Here is a 20940-nt window from a genome sequence, read left to right on the forward strand (position 1 = left end):
CGGTACGTCCAGACATTTTTACCCCTTTTCACACGCCACATATTTCATAACTTGTCTGTGTTTTCATATAGTATGCAGTTTTCCTTCCATTTGCTCGGCAGCTGTTTGTTTTTTTTTGTCACATTCTAACAAAGCTTTTCTTGCATTTTCATCCATATAATTCCACATAATGCATCAAACTGAAATTGTTGGCTGCTATGAGTTTCGTACTTTTATTCATGTTCTGTAGTCTTTTTCTTTTCAGTATCTCATTTTGTTTGCTGCAGTTATGCAGCGGCCATGGTGCTGGGAGGAATCTTTTATGGCTTTCGTAGAAAATGATGGAGAGAATCTTTCAGCAGTTGCAGTGAACTAACAGCCTGAACTGGCCTAAAAATGGAAGCAAGTGTCTGGAAAGTTCAACTGACCTCACAACAACTCTTTTAAAAACACGCTGCGGTCTTTTAGCAGAAAGAACGTGATGATAAATTCATCGATTTAAAGTATCTAAGTTGTAAATATCCAGTGGGCACAGCCTGACAAATCCTCAACTTTACATCAAACTGTACTAATACTGCACTTTTCATACATGTTAATGGGAATTCAAATCAAGCAAGATGTCAGAGGCCATTAATAAGACTGTTAATAAGAGTCAATAAGTTCACACAGCCCACTACTCCTTGGAATTACATCCATATTGAGCAATCCTGTTCTTCACGACTTACATCCAATGATCAGGGCCCAAGCAAGTAGTGCGCCCTTTGTGTAATGGGGTCAAATGTAAAGCAGCCAGTCTGACTTTCATGCAGGAGACCGGACTTCGAGTCCCCTCAAAGACCTGCGATCAGCTTTTGTCTTTTTATTAACTGTAAGCCTGACCTCACTTTAAACTTAACCACAATGTAGTTGCCAAGCGCAGATATTACGGAGAAAAAATACCATGAAAAACAGCATTGGAGCTGATCTGGAATCTTTCAGAGAATTTTAATATAATGAGGAAATGTTGTTAATTAGTGTACGTATAGTCGCAAAATGCTGATCCTAAAAATGTCAGTAAAATGTTCGCTGACGCCGTATTTCATTCAACATCCGCTTGTAGTTACTACAGCATAATTAAAACCTTTTTATGGTTATGTTTGGGCACTGACAGCTCCTGGTTATGGTTAAGGAATGATCAAGGAGTTTGGATTTAATACAGAAATAAAGAGATATAAATAAAAATCCCACTAAAATAGGAATAACAATGTCAATGCAACATAGAATGAATATGAACAATCAACCATCCTACATTCTTAAAAGAAGTAAAGCATCTAAATTTGTCAAACTACTCATGAACCATTTGTATTTCTGCTCTTGATGAGTAAAAGCAGCCAAAGGGATGAAATATTTTTGTGATGTGTTCTGTAACTTATATATATCATATCTTTGGATCTTTGGAGGACTCTTTAACCCTTGGAAACTTTGAAAAACTGTGCTTTAATAACTTGAAATGTCAGACCACATGAGCTCCTCTCCTGCAATATCTTGAAATAAGGTGAATGTTTGAGTTTCTTTTGGATACTTCAAGCCATATGAGGTTTGCAGTACAGAGTGAAATATCTGAATCCAATTTTTCTATGGCTGCACTTCAGATGAAATTATTTTAGATGTCTTGCGCAACTTTTTGGACACATTTCCTCAAAATTCAGCGATAAAATATTTGGCATCTAGGAAACTTTGGCATCTCCAGTCAAATTTGAGATAAAGTTTTGTTTTCAACTTGATTTATAAAGACTGAGGCACCAGGGGATCTGGATGTGTAACGAGGCTTTGATTCACCCCAAGGAAAGACAAAACATTTGTTGTGCCGATGTTGACATGGAGGGGAGGGTCCGACTCCTCCTCCTCCTGCCGTGTTGGAGGTATGACGTGAGAAAACCTTATTAACTTTAGAAGGATCGTTATGTTAATACATGGCAAATAAGTGGATTAGCATGGAGTCACCATGGATTAGCCATTGGTTTTTGTTCAATCCTGACGTCTCGCTTCCCTGAAACTCCGTAATCTCGTCTAAATCCCGTAAAGCAAAGACTCCGGGCCAAATGGGGCCCAGACGTCGTCCCGCTGTCGGGTTCCTGGACGGTGACGGGGGCTGGCCTTGAGGAAAAAGTCATCTCCTGCGTTCGTCACAGATCTTTACTCTGATCCGTCTGCCTCCACCGTGCCACTTCACTGCGACCTCCCTCCTACACCGCCATGCCTCTGCTCTCCGTCTGCTCTCGTCTTCCACCCTCACCTCACAACACAACAGCAACATCAAAGCTTGTGTTGCCCAGACAACAGCCCCGAGTGAACCCCATTCAGACCTCCTTCCCTGCTGCCCTCCCTTCACACCAGCTTCCCTAATTGGCTGGATCAGCCGGTCGACACTGAGGAACCGGCGGACCCCCCCTTTGCCAGCCGCACGGTGAGGTCACCTGGTGGATGAATATGAATAAGGTGCTCATATCACCCCTCTTTCATCACCGCTCGGCTTGAGCCCACAGGTCGAGCGAGGAAGATGTGAGGCGGGATAATTGGCAGGCTCGGGGTGGAAGGATGTGGCACGTTCATACCCAGCACAGGAAATTGATGGTGAACCCCGGTGAGAGGTGGGCAGAGGAGTGCAGGCCACACCGTGCGGTCAAACGCCGCCTCAGATAAATGAAGGCCACATCGCAGAAAGGACCGGAACAGAAAAATCTGTTAGTCTGAGTCACGTACAGCGAGCACGGAACAGGGACGCTGCATTATGTTATGAAACAGGAATGATGGACGGCGATCGTTTTGCATTTTTGAGCAACAGGTGCTTAGGCAGAGCCAGGTCCCAGGTGTATCCATAGGCAGTGGAAAAGGAATAGTTTCAGCCGTGACCCTTTAGACAGAGGGTTAAGCTGCGTAAACAGTAGCAACAGATAAAACATTTCCAATGACTTAACACATCAAAAGTGATATTTTATCTCTTAGAGAGAAGGTGGTTAATAATTGTAACTATGACTCGGCAAACAAAAAATGGACAAAGTTTCACACTTACTGGGAAATTAAATATGTTTATTCAACTGAAAATGATGTACTCTGTAATTTAAGAAAAACAAAATCTATATGTGCCTCAGTAAGAGCTGGTATCCTGCCTCTTCTTGAAAAGGGTCAGTACGCTGCTTTGGAAGAAGTCAAATTTATCCAGTGTGTGATTTACGGGGAAATTAGTAGCACTTTGGTCTCCATGTCCTTTGCACCGGAAACTTTGTCGTCCACTGTTTAATGGTGTAAAAAAGATATGATTAGGACAATATTAATATGAATGGATATTAATGGGTCGCTACAACTAAAATGGTTGTTTGTAAAAGAGACATTTAAATTTGCATCTTATTTAAGGAAAGCATGAGAGCTCAGGAGGAGAACCTTGTGTTAGTAATGAGTGGGTGATGACAATAATAATTTATTCATGTTAATAATTATTAACAAGTATTTCTTTTCTTTTTGGAATTTGCTGGAAGTTGTTTCCTTGTGGGAAGGAAACCGGTTTGTTGTCAATGCTTAATGTTACGGTGTCTTACAATCCAATGGGCCATGAAACGGCGTAACACTTAAAATTCAATACATTCACCAGACTGTGCTGACACATCGGGGAAAATACTGTCAGTTTTCCTTTTCGAGTAGTATAATTTGGGCAATACCTTAATTGAGAGCTGTCTAACATTTATGAGGCCAGTATCGACACGATGCAAAGTGACTGTAGTTGTCCGATAAATTTAGTTGGGTAAAAAAAGAAGTATTTTTCCTGAAAAACCTAACGGAGAAAATGAGTCTCACAAAACAGAAAGTATAAGGAAAAGAGCTGGTGCTTCCTCCCAAATTATACTTACAGTACTCAGGGATGAGTAGCCTGTAGAAGCTACTAATTCCTGCCACTGACCCTCTCTGCAGCACCACAACAGCAGTTACTGCTAACGCTGCTAATTCAGAGCAACTAGCAGCATTCATCAATCAGCAGCATGTTGAGCGACAGGTCAGGAAATGCTCGGCTACGTTCCTGGTTTCATCGTTAATGAGAAACAATATCGGTCTAGGAGAGCGGGTCCACTCTGTGATTTGCTGCTAAGCCGCTCATTAATTACTGAGAGCATTAATCTGCAGGGTTTAATAAGCGATCAAGGCTGTAACGCGAAGCAGCAGCATGTGACCGGCACACACCTTAAGCTTCTGGTAATCTACGGGCCCAGAGCCCACCTCCGCCCAAATTAACTCCGACGGAGAAGTTTTCAGTTAAAAGAGTAATCGACTGAATGACGGCTCAAGCTCGGAGATTTAGGCTGGAATGTAACTGAGTACATTTACTTGTACTACCTCTAGTACTCTGCTTACTTTTTCTATTGTTTTTCTTGCTTCTTTAATAATATAAGTGATGTCATGTGCGGCCTCATGGGCAGCGTTTGGTGTACGATACTTAAATGAAAGCATTTATTCATTCATCCGGTAATGTACACGGGAACGATTTTGAGGTACTTGTAGTTTAAGTGCCGATACTTCTACGTGTTATTTTGAACTTCTACTTCATTATGTTTCAGAGGGAAATATTATACTTTTCACTACAATAAGCTGATGTCACATCAGTGGTTATGAATTACATTGTTAATTAAAATTGAGAAGAAAAACAAAATCATTTAAAAAATATATAACATTGTTGTAGATGAAACTACCAAACAGTACATAAAGAGGTCCGATTAGCTCCCCTTCAACCATCTATTATAGTGAAATGCTGCTTACATGTTAATGCATCACTACTAATAATCCACCTTTTAGTTTTGATATATTTAGGTGCATTCTGCTGTTAATATTCCTGTACTATTCCTTAGGTAACATATCGAGTCCGGGACTTTTACTTTTTATGCAGTGTTTTAACACGGCGTTTTGCTTTGACACCTGTGCTTGAATCCATGAGTATCTCCACGTTATCATACTCGATATCTCCAGTGGTAACTTTGTTGATTCTCACATAAAACATTGGATTATCTTATAAAATATGACACTTTATTAAAAAATACCCAATGAAGTAGTTAGCATGAAAACTATCATCAAACTATCAGTGGAGGGCACAAAGCCTCACAACTCTGGGATCACTGGGACAACAGTTGCTTATTTTGTAACTGGTCTGTACACAAAGCAGAACAATTACTAAATTACAATAGGCGAGGAGAAATCTTGTTTTCTGTTTGTGCCTTTTTTAAAATTGGTTCTGTAACCACCTAAACTAACTCTGACTCTTTGACTGAAAATTCAGAGATTTAACTTTCTAAAGAGACCAGGATTGTGACTGTAATCAGAAGGGTTTAAAACAGCCACCATTTTTCATGGCTACGCCATTTTTGGACTTTTGCACAAAAACAGGGGGTTAAACATGCAGAAAGGGTTCTTTCTCAATAGGTACCTTTACTTTTGATATGGACGTACTTTTTTTTGAGAATACCTCTGTACTTTTAGTCAAATAACGTTCTGAAAGTAGGACTTTTTCTTGCAGTGCAGTATTTTTTCACCGAAGTATATCAGGTTTTAAATAAAGGATGAGTCCTTCACTGCCACTGCAGAGGAGACTTATTTATTTTGTACTATGAACATATTTACTTCACTTTTAAATTTCGGTTGAGTTTAGCTTCAGTATGTTTTACTGCCCACTTGATTTGATGCCTTTTTTTTCCCTTTTTGAACCAGCGGTATTTTTATTTGGCATTGTAAAACACTTTGCATCTTTCTTTTGAAAAGTAAGAAACTTTACTATGATGGTCTCTATGTGTACATGTCAGTGTGTGTGTGTGTGTGTGTGTGTGTCTCTGTCTGTCTGTCTGTCTGTCTGTGTCTGTGTGTGTGTCCCTGTCTGTCTGTCTGTCTGTCTGTCTGTGTGTGTGTGTGTGTGTGTGTGTGTGACGCGTCAGGTAAACTGGAACTGATAACTAAACCCCCACACCCCTAACTGTCTCCCTGTTTCCATGGCAATCCATCCCCACTGAGGGCCACAGCAGGACATCAGAAAAACAAATTTAGACACACCGGGGAGCCTGCAGTGTGGGTGTGAGGACCTGTTTACCTGATGTAAACCCATTAACACTCTGACATCACCTCACCACACACACACATGCAACTTAAGCCAGCCTCTGTTCATTAGTTCCCATGATGTAACACCAACCTAGCAACCAGACCTGTGGCTAACTCCCCTGCTGCCTCCAGGCTCTCATTGGACAGGTTCCCAGGGGTCATGGCCCCGCGCTGGCCCCCCCTGCCGGGCAGCCATCTGTCCTGGAGACACCGCCACGACACAGGCAGATCCCGCCGCGAACAGCTGCCAGCGCTAACGGACGGGGCTAGCCAGAGCCAGGAGCCGGTGGGAGGCGGCTTTCGCCAAGCCGCTTTTAGCTCGCTCGGCGCTGAAACGGGCAGTTGCATCCTGCTCAGAGCGGACGGTCGAGCAGCGACTTTGATCTGAGATAATCTCACAGGTGTCGAACTCTGATGACAGAGATGTCACAACTGATTTTTTTTTTTCAGATGAAGTCGTGATGGTGGGAAAGGGAATTTGGTAAAATCAAAACAAACAAATGATCTGAAGAAGAGAAACAAATACAAGTTTAACTTTATTCAGTGGAAATACAACTATATTTATATTATCACATGATAAAACGGAGATTGTGTATTTAAAATTCAATTGATATAAATGCGACTGTGTAACATCAGATAAAGCCTAGATGCTAAGAATCGAACCAGCAACCTTTTTGCTCTGAGTTCGGGGGTTTGAGCACGACTAAGCTTCAAAGAGATCAAAAACATTTATTCTAGAAATTTTTCAACACGTGAAAAGCAAAACCATGAAGATGTATCGTACAACCTCTGTCTGACTTATTTGACAGCACAAACTGCAAGAGATAGAAAAATGTATAAAGTGTATAACTGATAGGCTATACGTCCAAAATGTGTGACTCAGAAACCATTGGTGAAAATGTGCTGCTCTAACAGCTTCCACTCTTTTGGTTTAAGTCATTCCACCAGATGTGAAAACAGACCAAAAGTATATTAAAGTATGTAGATGGGAGTGTCCGCATACTTTTTGCCATATATTATAAAATATGTCCCTGTCTGTTATTGCTGAAAGAACCATTTCGTTTTAATAGACTCGCACCGAAACCACAGCGTTTACAATTTGTAGATTAGCTGAGAGACACATTTAGTAACAGGGGACCCCTTATTTCCTAATATATTCCACTAAAATTTCCATTACTTTCCCAGAAAAGACTCATTGTGTAATTTATCATTGTTATGACTTCTCCTGGAAGCTAGAATGTAAAGAAAGAAAATTAAGTTTCACTGTTATTCCTAGAGAGCTCCCCTAAAAAGAACTGTACAATTTGGTACTGGTTCTAGGGAAAATGTAAAATTTCCTAATAAATGGCAGCTATTCATATCGAAGGGAAATATTGAGTCAGTGAATAATTTACTTTTCTTCTCGGTATTTATTGAGTTGTTTGCTCTGCGCTTGATGAGTAAAACACTATGGGTACTTTACTAAAACTTCACTCTAACTAAGACATACTTTATTTTTATATTTTATATTTACATTGAGTTTTCTTTAGAGTGAAAAGACAGCCCTTAGTAGCAGATTTCCTCCTTTCGCAATGTAATATTTTGAACTATTAAGACCTATGCTGAAGCCTTTTTCTTGTAGTTTCATAGAAGGATGCTACTCTAGGAGTCTCCTATTTTCATTCTGGGTGACCTTCCCTTCCCGGTTTTGATTGTTATGTTACTTTTAAAGCATGAGACGAGATTTTAGACGAAAGTTATGGTAAACTTAAAAAAAATAATAAAAAAATAAAAATGTTTTCACAGCTAAACCCAAACCACCTCTGGCAAACTCTGGTCAAAACACAGTACATATAATAGCAACATACAAGGCTGTACTTAAATGCAGAAAATCACAGGTTAAAGCAGTTACTGTGCTGTCTGAAGATAGCATAGAGACACTAAAAGGATGTTTCATGTGCTCTGACTGGAATATTTTTCACAACACAAATGTAGATGGGGAAGCTGAGTCAGTAACCGGTTGTGTGGATAACGTGGTCAACAAAAAGGACATTACTGAATGTCCACGCGACAAACCACATAACAAAAAAGGTGAAGGACCGTATCAACAGGAAAAAAAGCAGCCTTCAAAAATCGTGACTGGCTGCAGCAGAAAATGGTGCAAAAGGAACTCAATGAGTTTTTTTTAAAGGAGGCCAGGAGGCGGAAAAAGGACACGATAGAACAAAGTTTCACCACAACGAACACTGGGGAAACTGGGATTCTGTGAAAGCAATAACCAAACAAGAGGCACTTCATCACCACGGATGATCTTCAGAAAGTTAACGGGACTGAGACTCAGGATTTCAAACAGGATTCTAGCACTGTGCTAGAGACCATTTCAAGTGGCACCAGGCTGGTTGTGGACCGACAAAGGGTCCAGTCACTCGTCCGTCAGGTGTGCACCAAAACAGTCCACTGCCCAGATGGCATCTCTGCTTTTCTGCTGAGGGCTTTTACAGAGGAGTTGACTCCAGCATTGTTCTCTATTTTCCAATAGTTACTGGCCTCACACACTGTCAATGCCCTCTGGGAAACAAAGAAATGAGGGAAAAAAAACTTTCACTACGCCAGCTCGTTACGAAACCCTGTCCAATTGACAACAGTGATTATAGACTAATAGTTTTAACTTCAATTGTGATGAAATGCTTGGAAAAATACATGGTTTCCTTACCCAAAGCAGGTATAAATCCATCACAGCATCGCCCATCTGTTCTTAAGCATTTTGGAATACTAAAGCTTATGCACGCCAGCAGTTTCTGGATTTTAGTTCAGCTTTTAACATGCTTCAGGATTTTCAACTGACCCAGAAAATGAAACAGATGAGTGTCAACCCCTATATTATCAAATGGTACCTCTCTTTTCAAACAGATTGTATCCAGCTTGCAAAGGTCAACAACACCCTCTCTGACCCCAAATCAATCAGTACAGGTGCCCCCCCCCAGGGTTGTGTGAGCTCGCCAGTGCTTTTCACATTGTATACAAAGGAGTTTGTGAGCATACACCCAGATAACTACATATAATAATTCTCTGATGACACTGCTATTCTTAGTTTATTGTACAGAGACAATGACATGCTAATACTCTGGGGAAGAGAATGTTGTAAATTGGTGTGATGCTAACCACCTCATTTTGAATGTGAGGAAAACTGAGGCGATGGTGTTTGACCCAAGGGTAGTAGGTGACCATAGCCCGGTGATTATCTCCAAAACTCCTATTAATCAGGTAGTGGATACAGGCATGGCATGGTAAGTAAAGATTAAAATCTAGGCATGCCCATCTTCTCCGACTGCCATAAGGGTCATAGGGAAGAAAAAACACCAGTCCCTTCAGTCTATATATGAGCAGTCGGTGCTCACAGGAGCACAGAGAATACTGGCTGATCCATCCCGTGTCCTCCACTCTGAGTACAAGCTTTTACCCTCTGGCAGATGATAGAGTACCCAAGTGGTGATTCAGTTGTTTTAAAAAATCATTTGTGCCTTCTTCCATTAACATCTTAAACACTAAGTCCCCAAAGGCACTTTGTTAAGATGGATGGATTGTGTAATATGTTGTCCAAAATTTTGCAATGTTGCTTTAAAGTTGTGCAATATGTTGTTTTAAAGTTTTTACTAACAGCACTTGAATGTATGCACATATGAATACTAGTATGTGGTTGACTTGTCACAAATCTAAGTACTCTGTATGTAAAACATAGAATGACAATTGTTAAATACAGAGACACTAGGCCAAGAAAGATTTCCCTAAGGGGACAATAAAGTATATCGTATCGTATCGTATCGTATCGTATCGTACCCATAGTGGTGCGTTCTCTTTTTAACCTTCAACTACAGATGCTGGATTACTAAAAGGAGATTGTAACGATCATCAAATTGGTGATGTTCGGAGAACTGATAATGGATCAGTATCATCTTATCATGGCTGAAAACTGAATACATGCCTCTGGTTTTTTTTTTGGGTTGTTTTTTTGTGGCTCTGCAGGAAGGGCTTTTATATTTCAAGGGGCTTTTATATTTCATGCCAGTATAGAAAACTCAGGCTGACAGAAAGGATAGTTTGACAGTTTATTCAAACTGCAGTTTTAAGAGCAGAGAAGTTCAAACTCTGGGGAGAATACAGAGCAGTTCACAGTGCTGAATATTCATGATTATACTCATATCCGTACCTCTAAAGCTACTATTTGTTAAAGGTTATATGTCAGCAAATAAACCAATAATTGAGGCACAGACACTTGAAGAAAATGTGAACAGTTCACCTTCAGATGACAGACGCCCATTATTCATTCAAGATTCAGCATACAGGTTATCTAGGAGATAAGGACAGAGTTATGTTGCTCATAAATAAGAATGATTAGAACTGAAAATACCTAAGAGAAAATATAAAGTACTGGGTTTTCACCCTTGATATCTACACTGTTTACTCACAATCATAATGTTAGACATAAACTGATCTAATTTTGTTTGCAAAGTAATTTATGGCGCTTTCAAGAAAATATAAAAAAACACTTAACACTATCAAAAACTTATACAAACAATAGTGACTACACATGATTCATCTGCCTCTGAAATTGACATAACAAGGTATTGTCATCAATCAGTTAACTCGCCCCAGTGACCTATTCAGCCTTAAAAATGACCCAGTGAACATTCACAAGAACCTTCTTGCTGCATTCCAAAAGGTTCACAATGGCCCCTGGGATTTTACCGATGAATTTTGGCTCCTTTGAATATCCCCAAAGTACCCTGGATCAATCTCAAAGATGTTTCGACCCCTAGAACTTGATGACCCCCTATAATGTCCAGTGTTTTCTAACGTTCCCTGAAAATGCCTGACTCTCAGTATCCATAAGTTGCTGGTTTTTCAGTAACCCTGGAAACCTCTTCAACCTCCTGTGACATCTCTAGATAGTCTGTTTAGCAAAGTGCTTTACAGAAGGGTAAAAATGAAGATGGACAGGACAATGGCATGCCTGTATATACAAATAAAATCATCAGTTTGGCGATGAACATGCATGCCACTTGGCACCTCTGTGGGAACCCGAGAGTATTTCCTCAAAGAGACTTTAGGTGTTTGTAGTAATGCTGGGAAACCTCTTAGGTGAGCCCAAAAATGCCAGTAACATTCTCAGTGTAACAATGACACCTATAAAGTTCTTAAAGACCAAACGTACTTCGCTGGAACAAGGAAATGACCCCTAGGACCCCCATTATGTTTTCAATACCCCCTGAAACTCCTTTGATGACCTTGCCGACCCTCTACAATGTAAATTACACCTGGAACCTTATTGGAGGCCCATAGTCATTACAGCTATTTGTCGAAAAACTATGGAGAACTCTTCTTGTAGAACCCCTTTACCATTCTGAATGGCTCCTGTTATCTCTTCAGAAACATCTGAAACATGTTTAAATGAGACTCGGATCCTTCATAGATACTCCTGATAGCTCGTGGAACCTGTAAGTGACCCCTGAAACCTCTGTGGTGATCCCTGGAACACAACGCTATCCCCTGAACCATTGCAAATTACACATGAAATTTTCTTAAGGGCCTGTAGTACTTCCTAAAAGTCACTGGATCCCTTTTACCATCCTTGTACCTAATTTCTTTTCAAGGACCCTAAGTTCCCCTTATTAGCAAACTCTGAACTCATGAAACCTGTCAAGTTGATCCTGGAAACCATGTAAATTACAGTGTAAACATTCTTAATGACCTCTAGTACTTACTGAAAAAGTCTTGACTTCTAAACCCCTGGAAAGTTCTTAATGACCCCTTAAACCTTTTCAGTTGTCCTTTGAACATATTCAATGAGCCCTGGAACACTGTAAATGGCAACAGGAACCTTATTGAGGACCATTGTTACATTTCTAGTGACCCCTAAAACATTTCATTGAATCCTGGAATGTTTGGACAAATCCCTGACCGTTAAGTGACCCTTACAATGCCTGTAACATTATCAATGACCCTTGAAACCTTGAGGTGACTCCCAGAACATCTAATATTACACCTGAAACGTCCCTAAAGACCCCTAGTACTTCCCAGAAGACACCTATAATATTACTGACTTGAAGCCCTTTCAGTGTGCCCTGGAGCATTGTAAACTACACCTGTAAGGGCTCTGTGAATGATCCCTGGAGCCTCTAAGTGACTCCAAGAACCCTAGTCAGGTTTTGAACAAACCCTGGAACATTGTGAACTACACCATGGAGCCTCTGGAAAACCTTTGTAACACTCTCAATGTACCCTTGAAACTTTCACTGACTCCTAGAATTTCTAAAAACAACATCCAAAACATTCTTCAAGAACTCCTGGACTCCATAAAAAACCAATAGAATGATTGCAAATGTTTAGAGAGCTCTAAATCTTGAACTGACAACCAGAACCTCTTAAATTACAGCTGAAACTTTATTAGGGACCTTCCCCTAGAACCTGGGACCTGAGTTTCAGAACCTTTGAAATGTTCTTAATTACCCCCAAATCCCTTCACTCACCATTGAAACCTCTGAACCACACCCTGAACTCTTTAAAGCACCTAGTCTCAATCTGTCTCACTCTCACTAACCCCGGAAACCCATCAGTAACTACCAGAACATCTTGAATTACACCTAAAAAAATCTCAAAGACCACTATAACCACCTGAGAGACCTAGGAACAGTTCCCTGAAAAACATTATTGAGCCCTAGAACCCCTGTAATGTTCTCAATGGCTCCTGCTACATTGTAAACTACACCTGGAACCTTCTTAAACAACCCTGAAACTCAATGACCCTTAGAACCTCCACAAGGAAGTCTAGGAGTTCTGAGTTTAATAGAAAAAAAAAAACGGTTTGGTGTAGAGAGTACACTCACACATACCATCCGTATCTCACTACAACACCGGCAAAATAAACCAATCATGGACACACGACTGCGTGTGTGTGCTGCAGCTCTCAGTAGCCTCGCTGTTGTACATCAGTCGAATACTGGCCGAGCTCCGATTTACAGCTACTGCCAAATACAAAAACACACACACAAACACACTCCTCCTTCTGTAGTGTACAACGGCCACCACAGATAAGCTCAAATAAACAACAGACCTGGAAAAATAAATTCACCTCCCTCTCTCTCTCTCCCTCCCTGGGGACGAGAGAGGACATCCAAAGAACGCCGCCTGTTACTATAAAGCTTCTTGACATCACACACACAAACACACACTCAGCGATACAAATAAGAAACAGAGAGGGAGGTATGGTTCCACAGGGAGGAATCACCTCTTCTATCGCTCCACACACTTCTTTTATCTACTGGTTAATGAGGAGCATACACACATACCAACACAAACACACACAGACACACACACGCACACACACACAGACACACACTTAAGAACCTACAAACACACACACACTTAAGAACCTACAAACACACACACACACACACACACACACACACACACACACACACACACACACACATCCTCAGGACTTTGGTTTCGTCAGACCGTCTCTCAGCGAGTGTCCCACTTCCAAAACTATGGACCACTGCTTACATCATTATGTAACGCCAAGAGTGTGTATGTGTTGTTCAGCCCAAAAAGGCTTTGAACACTCAGCCTCTTTCCTCAGCATGAAGTGGTGTAACACTACACGCTCTAATGAGTGTGTGCATGTAGAGAGAGTGTCAGTATGTTAGTGTCCAGCACATGCATCATGCATCTTTATGATTAGTCAGTTAATGGGGTTTTTGCAAAGTAAGCAGTAGCCAAAACAGGAAATGAACTCCCCTATGTTGATGCTGCAAAAACACAATGGTCTGTTATAGAAAACCTGTGAACCTGTAACCTTATAAGAAAAATGTTTGGCACCATCAAACCTAATTAGTGATCTCTAGAACTTCTGTCAATTAACCATAGAACTTCCTAAATTAATCTTATGCTTCATAAGCTCTTCATAGAACCTTACCAGTTAACCAGATAACTCCCTAAATGGTCCCTGAACTTTATAAAGGATTCACTCAGCCTTCTCAAAAAGCACTGGAACCCCCTACTCATCTCAAGAGCCTCATCGGTGACCTCTTTGTCCTCCTCAATGACTCCTGCAACCTCCCCAAGAACTCTTTGTGGCAACATAAAACATCATCAGTGAGATCTGTACCTCAAGGAACCGTGAAACCTTCTCAAAGAATCCTTAAACCTTGCATATTAATCCTAGAATATCTTACATGACCATCGGTTTCATTTTAGACCCCTGGAAGCCTCCTTGCTGACCCAAAGTACCTACTCAGTGACTGCCGATACCTCTTCAGCGACTCTTGGACCCTGCGTATTAAATATAGTTACCTCCCCAAGAACCACTGGGACCTCCTCAATGAGCTATGGATTGTCTGAATAACTTCTTTAACTCCTTTAGAACTCTACTCAGTAACTGCTAAAACTTTAACATCACTCTTTAAACTTCCACAGACTCCCTCAACCTGTGAGACCTCTTCAAAACATCCTGCCTCCTCAAGAAACATCTGGAACCCCTTTAAAGAACTTACTCAGTGACCTTTGACACTTTTCCAATATTATTTCATTCACACTTGGGTATTTTTATTTTCATTTTCGATTGAGTATTTTTGATCTTTTAGTATAATCAGTTACTCCAGTATCTGTTAGTGTAATTTTGGTAGGTTCAGCGCTTAGTTAGCATGAAACATGAAGAGTTTATTTTTGCTGGAGAACTGAAGGAAGCAGTTGGAATCTTTGGACATCTTCTTCACAAGTCTGAGCAAAAACTAAAAATATTGTGTGTGCGAGTTTCCAGAGAATACATTCCTGCCCTGGGAGTTTCTGAAAGGCTAGAGGAGAACCGCTGGCCTCCATCATCACACACCAGAGAGAGGGACGAGAGAAGAAGAAATGGGGGGTGATGGAGGAGGAAAGAGGGAGGGGGTGAGATAAGAAGGGAGAGAGGTTCCCTGAGGAGGAATGGGAGGAGTCAGAGAGCGGAGGCCTCTTGTAAGAGAACAAGGGTGGGGAGGAGACAGATGGAGGCGATGCGCTTCACTGAAGAGAACACATGACCTCCTCTTTTTCTTTCTTCCTTCCGTCTTTCTTTCCTGCAGACCACCTTTTTCTTTTTCTCTCTCTCCTGAAAACTAAACTGTCACATCAAATTCACATCAGTTATCAGTTTTTGATTCACCATCATTCAAACTCAGACATATTTTCACAGCCTTAAAGCCTGGATTTCTGGTTTCAGATTTTAAATCCCCGTATGTTTAGTTGAGTTATATCACACATCTTATGGGTTAAGGCTTCGTTGAGGGTTATAATAAAACCATTTTCCAGCAAAGAAGTATTCATAAAAGGAGAAAGTATAGTCATCATGTGCCTGACTCATTCTTCAGACATGTAAACATAAAATTTTCTAGAGTGAGTCAGACACGAAATGGTTATGTGGAAATTGCCCAATAAGTTGAGAACCCATATTTAATATGCAATATTATTATCTTAAGCAGGGAGCCAAATTCACACCTAACAATGTTACATTATGCTAATCAAAGGCACATTCTAAATGTTATTTTAATTGCTGTGCTAGGTTTTACTCTTTAAATTTATTCTGCATTTGGTGTTCTCCTGCATTTCGTAAGGCTCCAGTTTTCATGAATTTTAATTCTATCCTTTACTGTGAACCACTTTATTAAGACTGTTTCCACCTAAGCACCAAACTAAGTCTACGCTGATTACTTTTCATATGTTTGATGATGATGTTTAGATACGTTATCCCTGCTGATGATAGTTTACAGGTAGATGTGTGATGAATTACTGGATCAATGAACGGTGTTACTGACACCAAGGGTGACATATTGTACTGTATAACTAACAGCAGCTGTGCACAAGTATTTATTTATGTAATGTTTATTTGTATAGGGACAACTATATAGCTTGAATCAGTTCCAAATACCTCAGTATTTATAGCCTATGCTAATTTGTAATGCCTGTCCCTACAGATGGCCCTTTAAAACACACAAAACTCAACATTTAAACGCATGCAATATAACCATAGACAAACAATTCACGAACAATCAGAAAATATAATTATCAGAAAACTCAGCAACAAGCACCAGATCCTTCACGTCTACATGTCTGTTCCCTCTTTAAAAACTGTTTCAACTTGAGTTTAAACTTCTGGCCTGGCACGTGCAAATAGTTGACTGAGGTCGAGTCTATGTCCATGACTTTCCAGAGGAAGGGAAGTCAGGCTTGTCCATGGGCACAAACTTCCACAATTACTGAAATGATTTCACAAAAAAAGAACCATACATTTGCACGGATTCATAAATCTGACAAAACATGCAAATACATTTTTTTACACAAAGATTCTTCTGTTTGTTTCAGTTGTGATCCTGTACAGTTTGTCTGAGTTTATTGCATGTGGCATGTTCCACATAGACCTCAATCATAGAGCAGTGACATTTATTTTTTATTTCAAGTAGCATGAATTCCCTACGAGATCGGACTCATCTAACACATAACACGTGCTCACAGGTGTATAACTGCAGCAATGGCGCAGCTGATGTCATCATGCCATCCGCCATTTTCTGTGTTTTTACAGTTTATCTGGTGGCTGATTAAGAGCAAAGACAGAAAACCTCAACGATACGTGTTTGTGAGCGTATGTTGTGCAGCAATTACTTCAGCTCTCAGACTGATGCAATCAGCCGATAAAGAGGCTGTGTGTGTGTGCGTGTGTGTGCGCGTGTGTGTGCGCGCGTGTGTGTGCATGTGTGTGCGTGTAGCCAAATACAGTATGTTTGCCTGCGGTTTAATCTGGGGAGATGAGTGCTGTGCCTTGCCCCCCTCCCAACAAACACACACACACACACACACACACACACACACTTCATAGATCAGCTTGTTATCCGGCAACCATCAGTGTCAGGCAGCAGATCTCTCTCTCTCTACAACATCTGTATGTCTCTCTCTCCCATTTCCTACCTTTCTCTTCACCACTTTCTTTCCTCCATCTCTGTACCGTTATCCCTCTTTCCCCAGATCTGTATCTCCCTCCCTCACTACAAACACACACGTGCAATCAAATCCCACAAACTACATCCTCCCTTCTCCCGTCCCTCTGCTCCCCACTCTCGGTTTGGCTTTTCTCCTCTCGCCATCCGTCCATCACAGACAGGAAGTGGGATACATTAGCAGAGTGAAGACAGGCTGATGGAATTAACGTCCATTATCTGACCATTTACAAGACGGAGAGCAGGATGAAAGAGGGAGGAGGAGGAGAACTGACACGATAGACATCTCGCCACATCAAGCTTTGTCTCTGCTCTCAACTCTGGAGAACAGACCACAGTGTGTACGAAGGCATGTTTGTGTTGTCTGCGTGGGCAGTTTGGGCACAGTGGGGCAGACGCCGCGTTGCAGCTGAGGCAGGATGATCAAACATCAAACACCACAGCTGAGTGTGATTGGATGAGATACCTGTCACGTCCCTTATCATACACCCCTTTCAAAGATAAGTCTGGTGGTATTTTATTTATTTTACTGACAACAAGTCTCATTCAAAGACCAGCACCAACAGTGTGCGAGTCCATCTCTCAATATTTTCTGACTTCTCAAACCAAGCAGAGCGGTTTGTCCTGAAGATGGAAATCTTTAAAGACACTTCACAGATACATAGTTTCATTTTTTAAAGCTTTTTTTCATGTAAATTTCTAAAACAACATGTTGCTGATCCTCCAAATGGCTTCTTCAGTTCTCAATGTTGTCCGCATTAACTAGAAGGCATGGTATCTCTACTAGAAACTATGCTGAGGGTCAGCAAAATGTCAACAGTCTTGATTTACCGTGGTAGCACCTTAGCCAAAATTCCTTCTCTTGCTTATCTCAGAAATACTGGAACATGATGACAGGACGATAAGTTGTTCCAGGCACGAATTAAAGAACAAAAATCTAATGAAGATTATCCACACAACTGCCATCCATCTCCATTTTGAAGCTCTAATGTAAAACATTGCAGAAACCATAGCTAATCACAATCAAAAATCAAACCCCCGGCATGTACAGTTCTTCAGGCTCTGTTATAACAAAGTGTTGTGGCAGCGATGTAAATGGAACAACAGCTGGTCTACAGCGAACCCAAGTCTGTGTGAACACTGCGGCACATGTCATGAGAATCCATTTTAGATCTGGATTATGTCCAGATTATATTACTATATGGGGATAATCCACCTAAAAAAGCAGGTAGAAAAGCCACCAAGATGGATTACGTACAGGCTGAAATCCCTCAGACCACTTCAGACGACGCATTCTGGCCACATGTTGTTATTTATGTGCAAATGCGTCCATCTCCATATATAAGCGCCACCTCCCAACGCGTAACGTCACATGATGTCTACATGCAGGCTCCAAAGTAAAACTGAATCAGTTCTACAACGTGAACAACGGAGGACACATTTGATATGGCTGTAAGCTGCTGTACAGACACTAACTCTGAGGATGTGCCCCTGCAGATTTTAGGTTTGGAGGCCGCTGCTGTAATTCTTGAAAAAAAACAGGGGAAAAGGTCAGAGGTTGGTTTTCAGATGTTTAATTGAATTTGTTCATGCACAGAGTAGCAAACAAAATTTGGTCTGACCAACTGGAGATATATACAACTGCTGAGGGTAAATAAACTGTGATAAATGAAATGATACGTCCACTGTAAAGCAACAGATAGAGAATGTGTTTGAAGTGTTACGGAAAGTTGCTCTGTTAAAACACTCTGGACATAATAAACACGCACAAAAAAAAAAAAAACGATGGGTTGAGGATTAAATAATACAAATACCTTACAACATGAAGTCAAAGGGAGACTCTGGAGGAGGAAAATAACTTCTCACAATTTGTAGTTTTTCCCAGAGACAGTAGACTAGGACATGTTTGGCCATTTGCCCGAAAACAACCTAATATTAACCAACTGGATGAGCATGGGTCTGGTTACAGCTGCCAAAGAAAACCAGCCTCGGCACAGAACATCAGGATTGCGTTCAGCACGCCATATTCACATTCCCGAGAAAACGAATGATAGGCGTTAACTTTGCGTTCACGGAGGCCAGCGGGTTTGTTCCCGAAGCTCTTCATCAGTCTGTCTGAAGCACTTGAGATCCGACTGATCAACAATCAGTCACACAGTTGAGTGATCGATACAGTCTGCAGCAGAAACAACTAAACAGTCTCCTGAAGAGACCGAGCTAACGGAGCTAAACCCACTGAGCTGAACCGAGCTGACTCAATACTCCAAAAGCCTAATTGGGAAAAACATGTGCTGCTGTGCTGCTTTATTATTGTTGTAATTACTGCTTGATTAACCATTTAATGTTGAACTTAAATTATGGCCAGCTGAATTTACTAACTTTGTGTCTTAAATCTGGAGTGTGTTCATTACAAATACAGCAAAATAAAAGACATTTTAAGTGCAGACTAAAATCAGTGGAATTTTGAACAGGGTTTGGTTGGGGGGGTGACCTACTGACAGCTGGCTAAGAAAAGAAAAGATGTCATCTTTAGGATATGTAGCCAATTAGTGTACTTACATACAAAATTGAGATATCTGTACTTTCCATTTCATGACACTTTATACTTCTATTCTACTGTATTTTTTTTTTCTACTATACTTTTAATACTTTAAGTACATTTTCCGGATAATACTTGCATAATTTTACTTAAGTAATATTTCCAATGTATGACTTTTAACCTGTTACCGGTACTTTTACTGAAATAAAGGATCAGAGTACTTCCTCCAGCAATAATGTAGCAATAAAGGTTTAAGCTTAGAATCAGACAGAGAGTAAAGTGTATCTATAGTGTGTTAATCCTCAGAAGACCAGTTGTAATCTGTTGACCTCTATGCTGGTACAGCGCACACACACACACACACACACACACGCACGCACACACACACTTCCTTGGGAAAAAAAAACCTGCAGCTAAAACATGTTTAACCATCAAAGTGGAAGATTGTATAACACTACCATCCCCTCACACTGCAGCACACACACACACACTGCAGCACACACACTGCAGCACACACACACACACACACACACACACACACACACACACACACACACACACACACACACACACACACACACACAACATAACCCTGACCTCATTCCTCTGTGTACAAGGAGAGACAGCCACTTACACACTCTCCTGCTCTCTATCACTATCTCTCACACACACTCTCACACACACACACACACACACACACTGGGTGGCAGTAGCCTGTAGGTGTGCGAGCAGCTGTGAATAATTGTGTTTACAGATGGCATACGTTCGACCTGTGGGTTGAGAGAGAGAGAGAGAGAGCGAGAGAGTCGGTCTTCTCGCCCTCACAAAAGAAGACAGGGATGACATTTAAACTGAACCCCTCTCTCTCACTCTCTCTCTCTAACCACTCTCTATTTTTGCCAGTTTCAACTATTTCACTTCAGTTGGCTTAATTGCCATAAGTGGTAACGAGGTGTTAACAGCCAAAGCAGAACAATGGGAACCAGCGTAAGTAAAAAAAGAGGCTGTGTGTCTAATTAATCATTTGGCTCCAGAAAGTAGCTAAATGAAGTACTTTATTTATGCCAAAGGGAAAATTATAGTTGTGAAAAATACCTGAGAAATCAGAGGGTCAGGCTGCTTCTAAATCAGCGTAGGCCTATAATAGCAGACGCTCAGTTTAAACAACTGTGCAACAACACTACATGAGTATGTGCCTTGAAAAAAAAAAAAGAAATGTCACTGAAACATTTTAAAACACGTTTTACAAGCCTTTCCTGAAATTATTTTTCAACTAAAGGTTAGTGTAAGTACAGCGCCAATGGTCCTTTT

Source organism: Xiphias gladius, chromosome 23, assembly GCF_016859285.1.
Source record: "Xiphias gladius isolate SHS-SW01 ecotype Sanya breed wild chromosome 23, ASM1685928v1, whole genome shotgun sequence".
Classification (NCBI taxonomy): Eukaryota; Metazoa; Chordata; class Actinopteri; order Istiophoriformes; family Xiphiidae; genus Xiphias; species Xiphias gladius.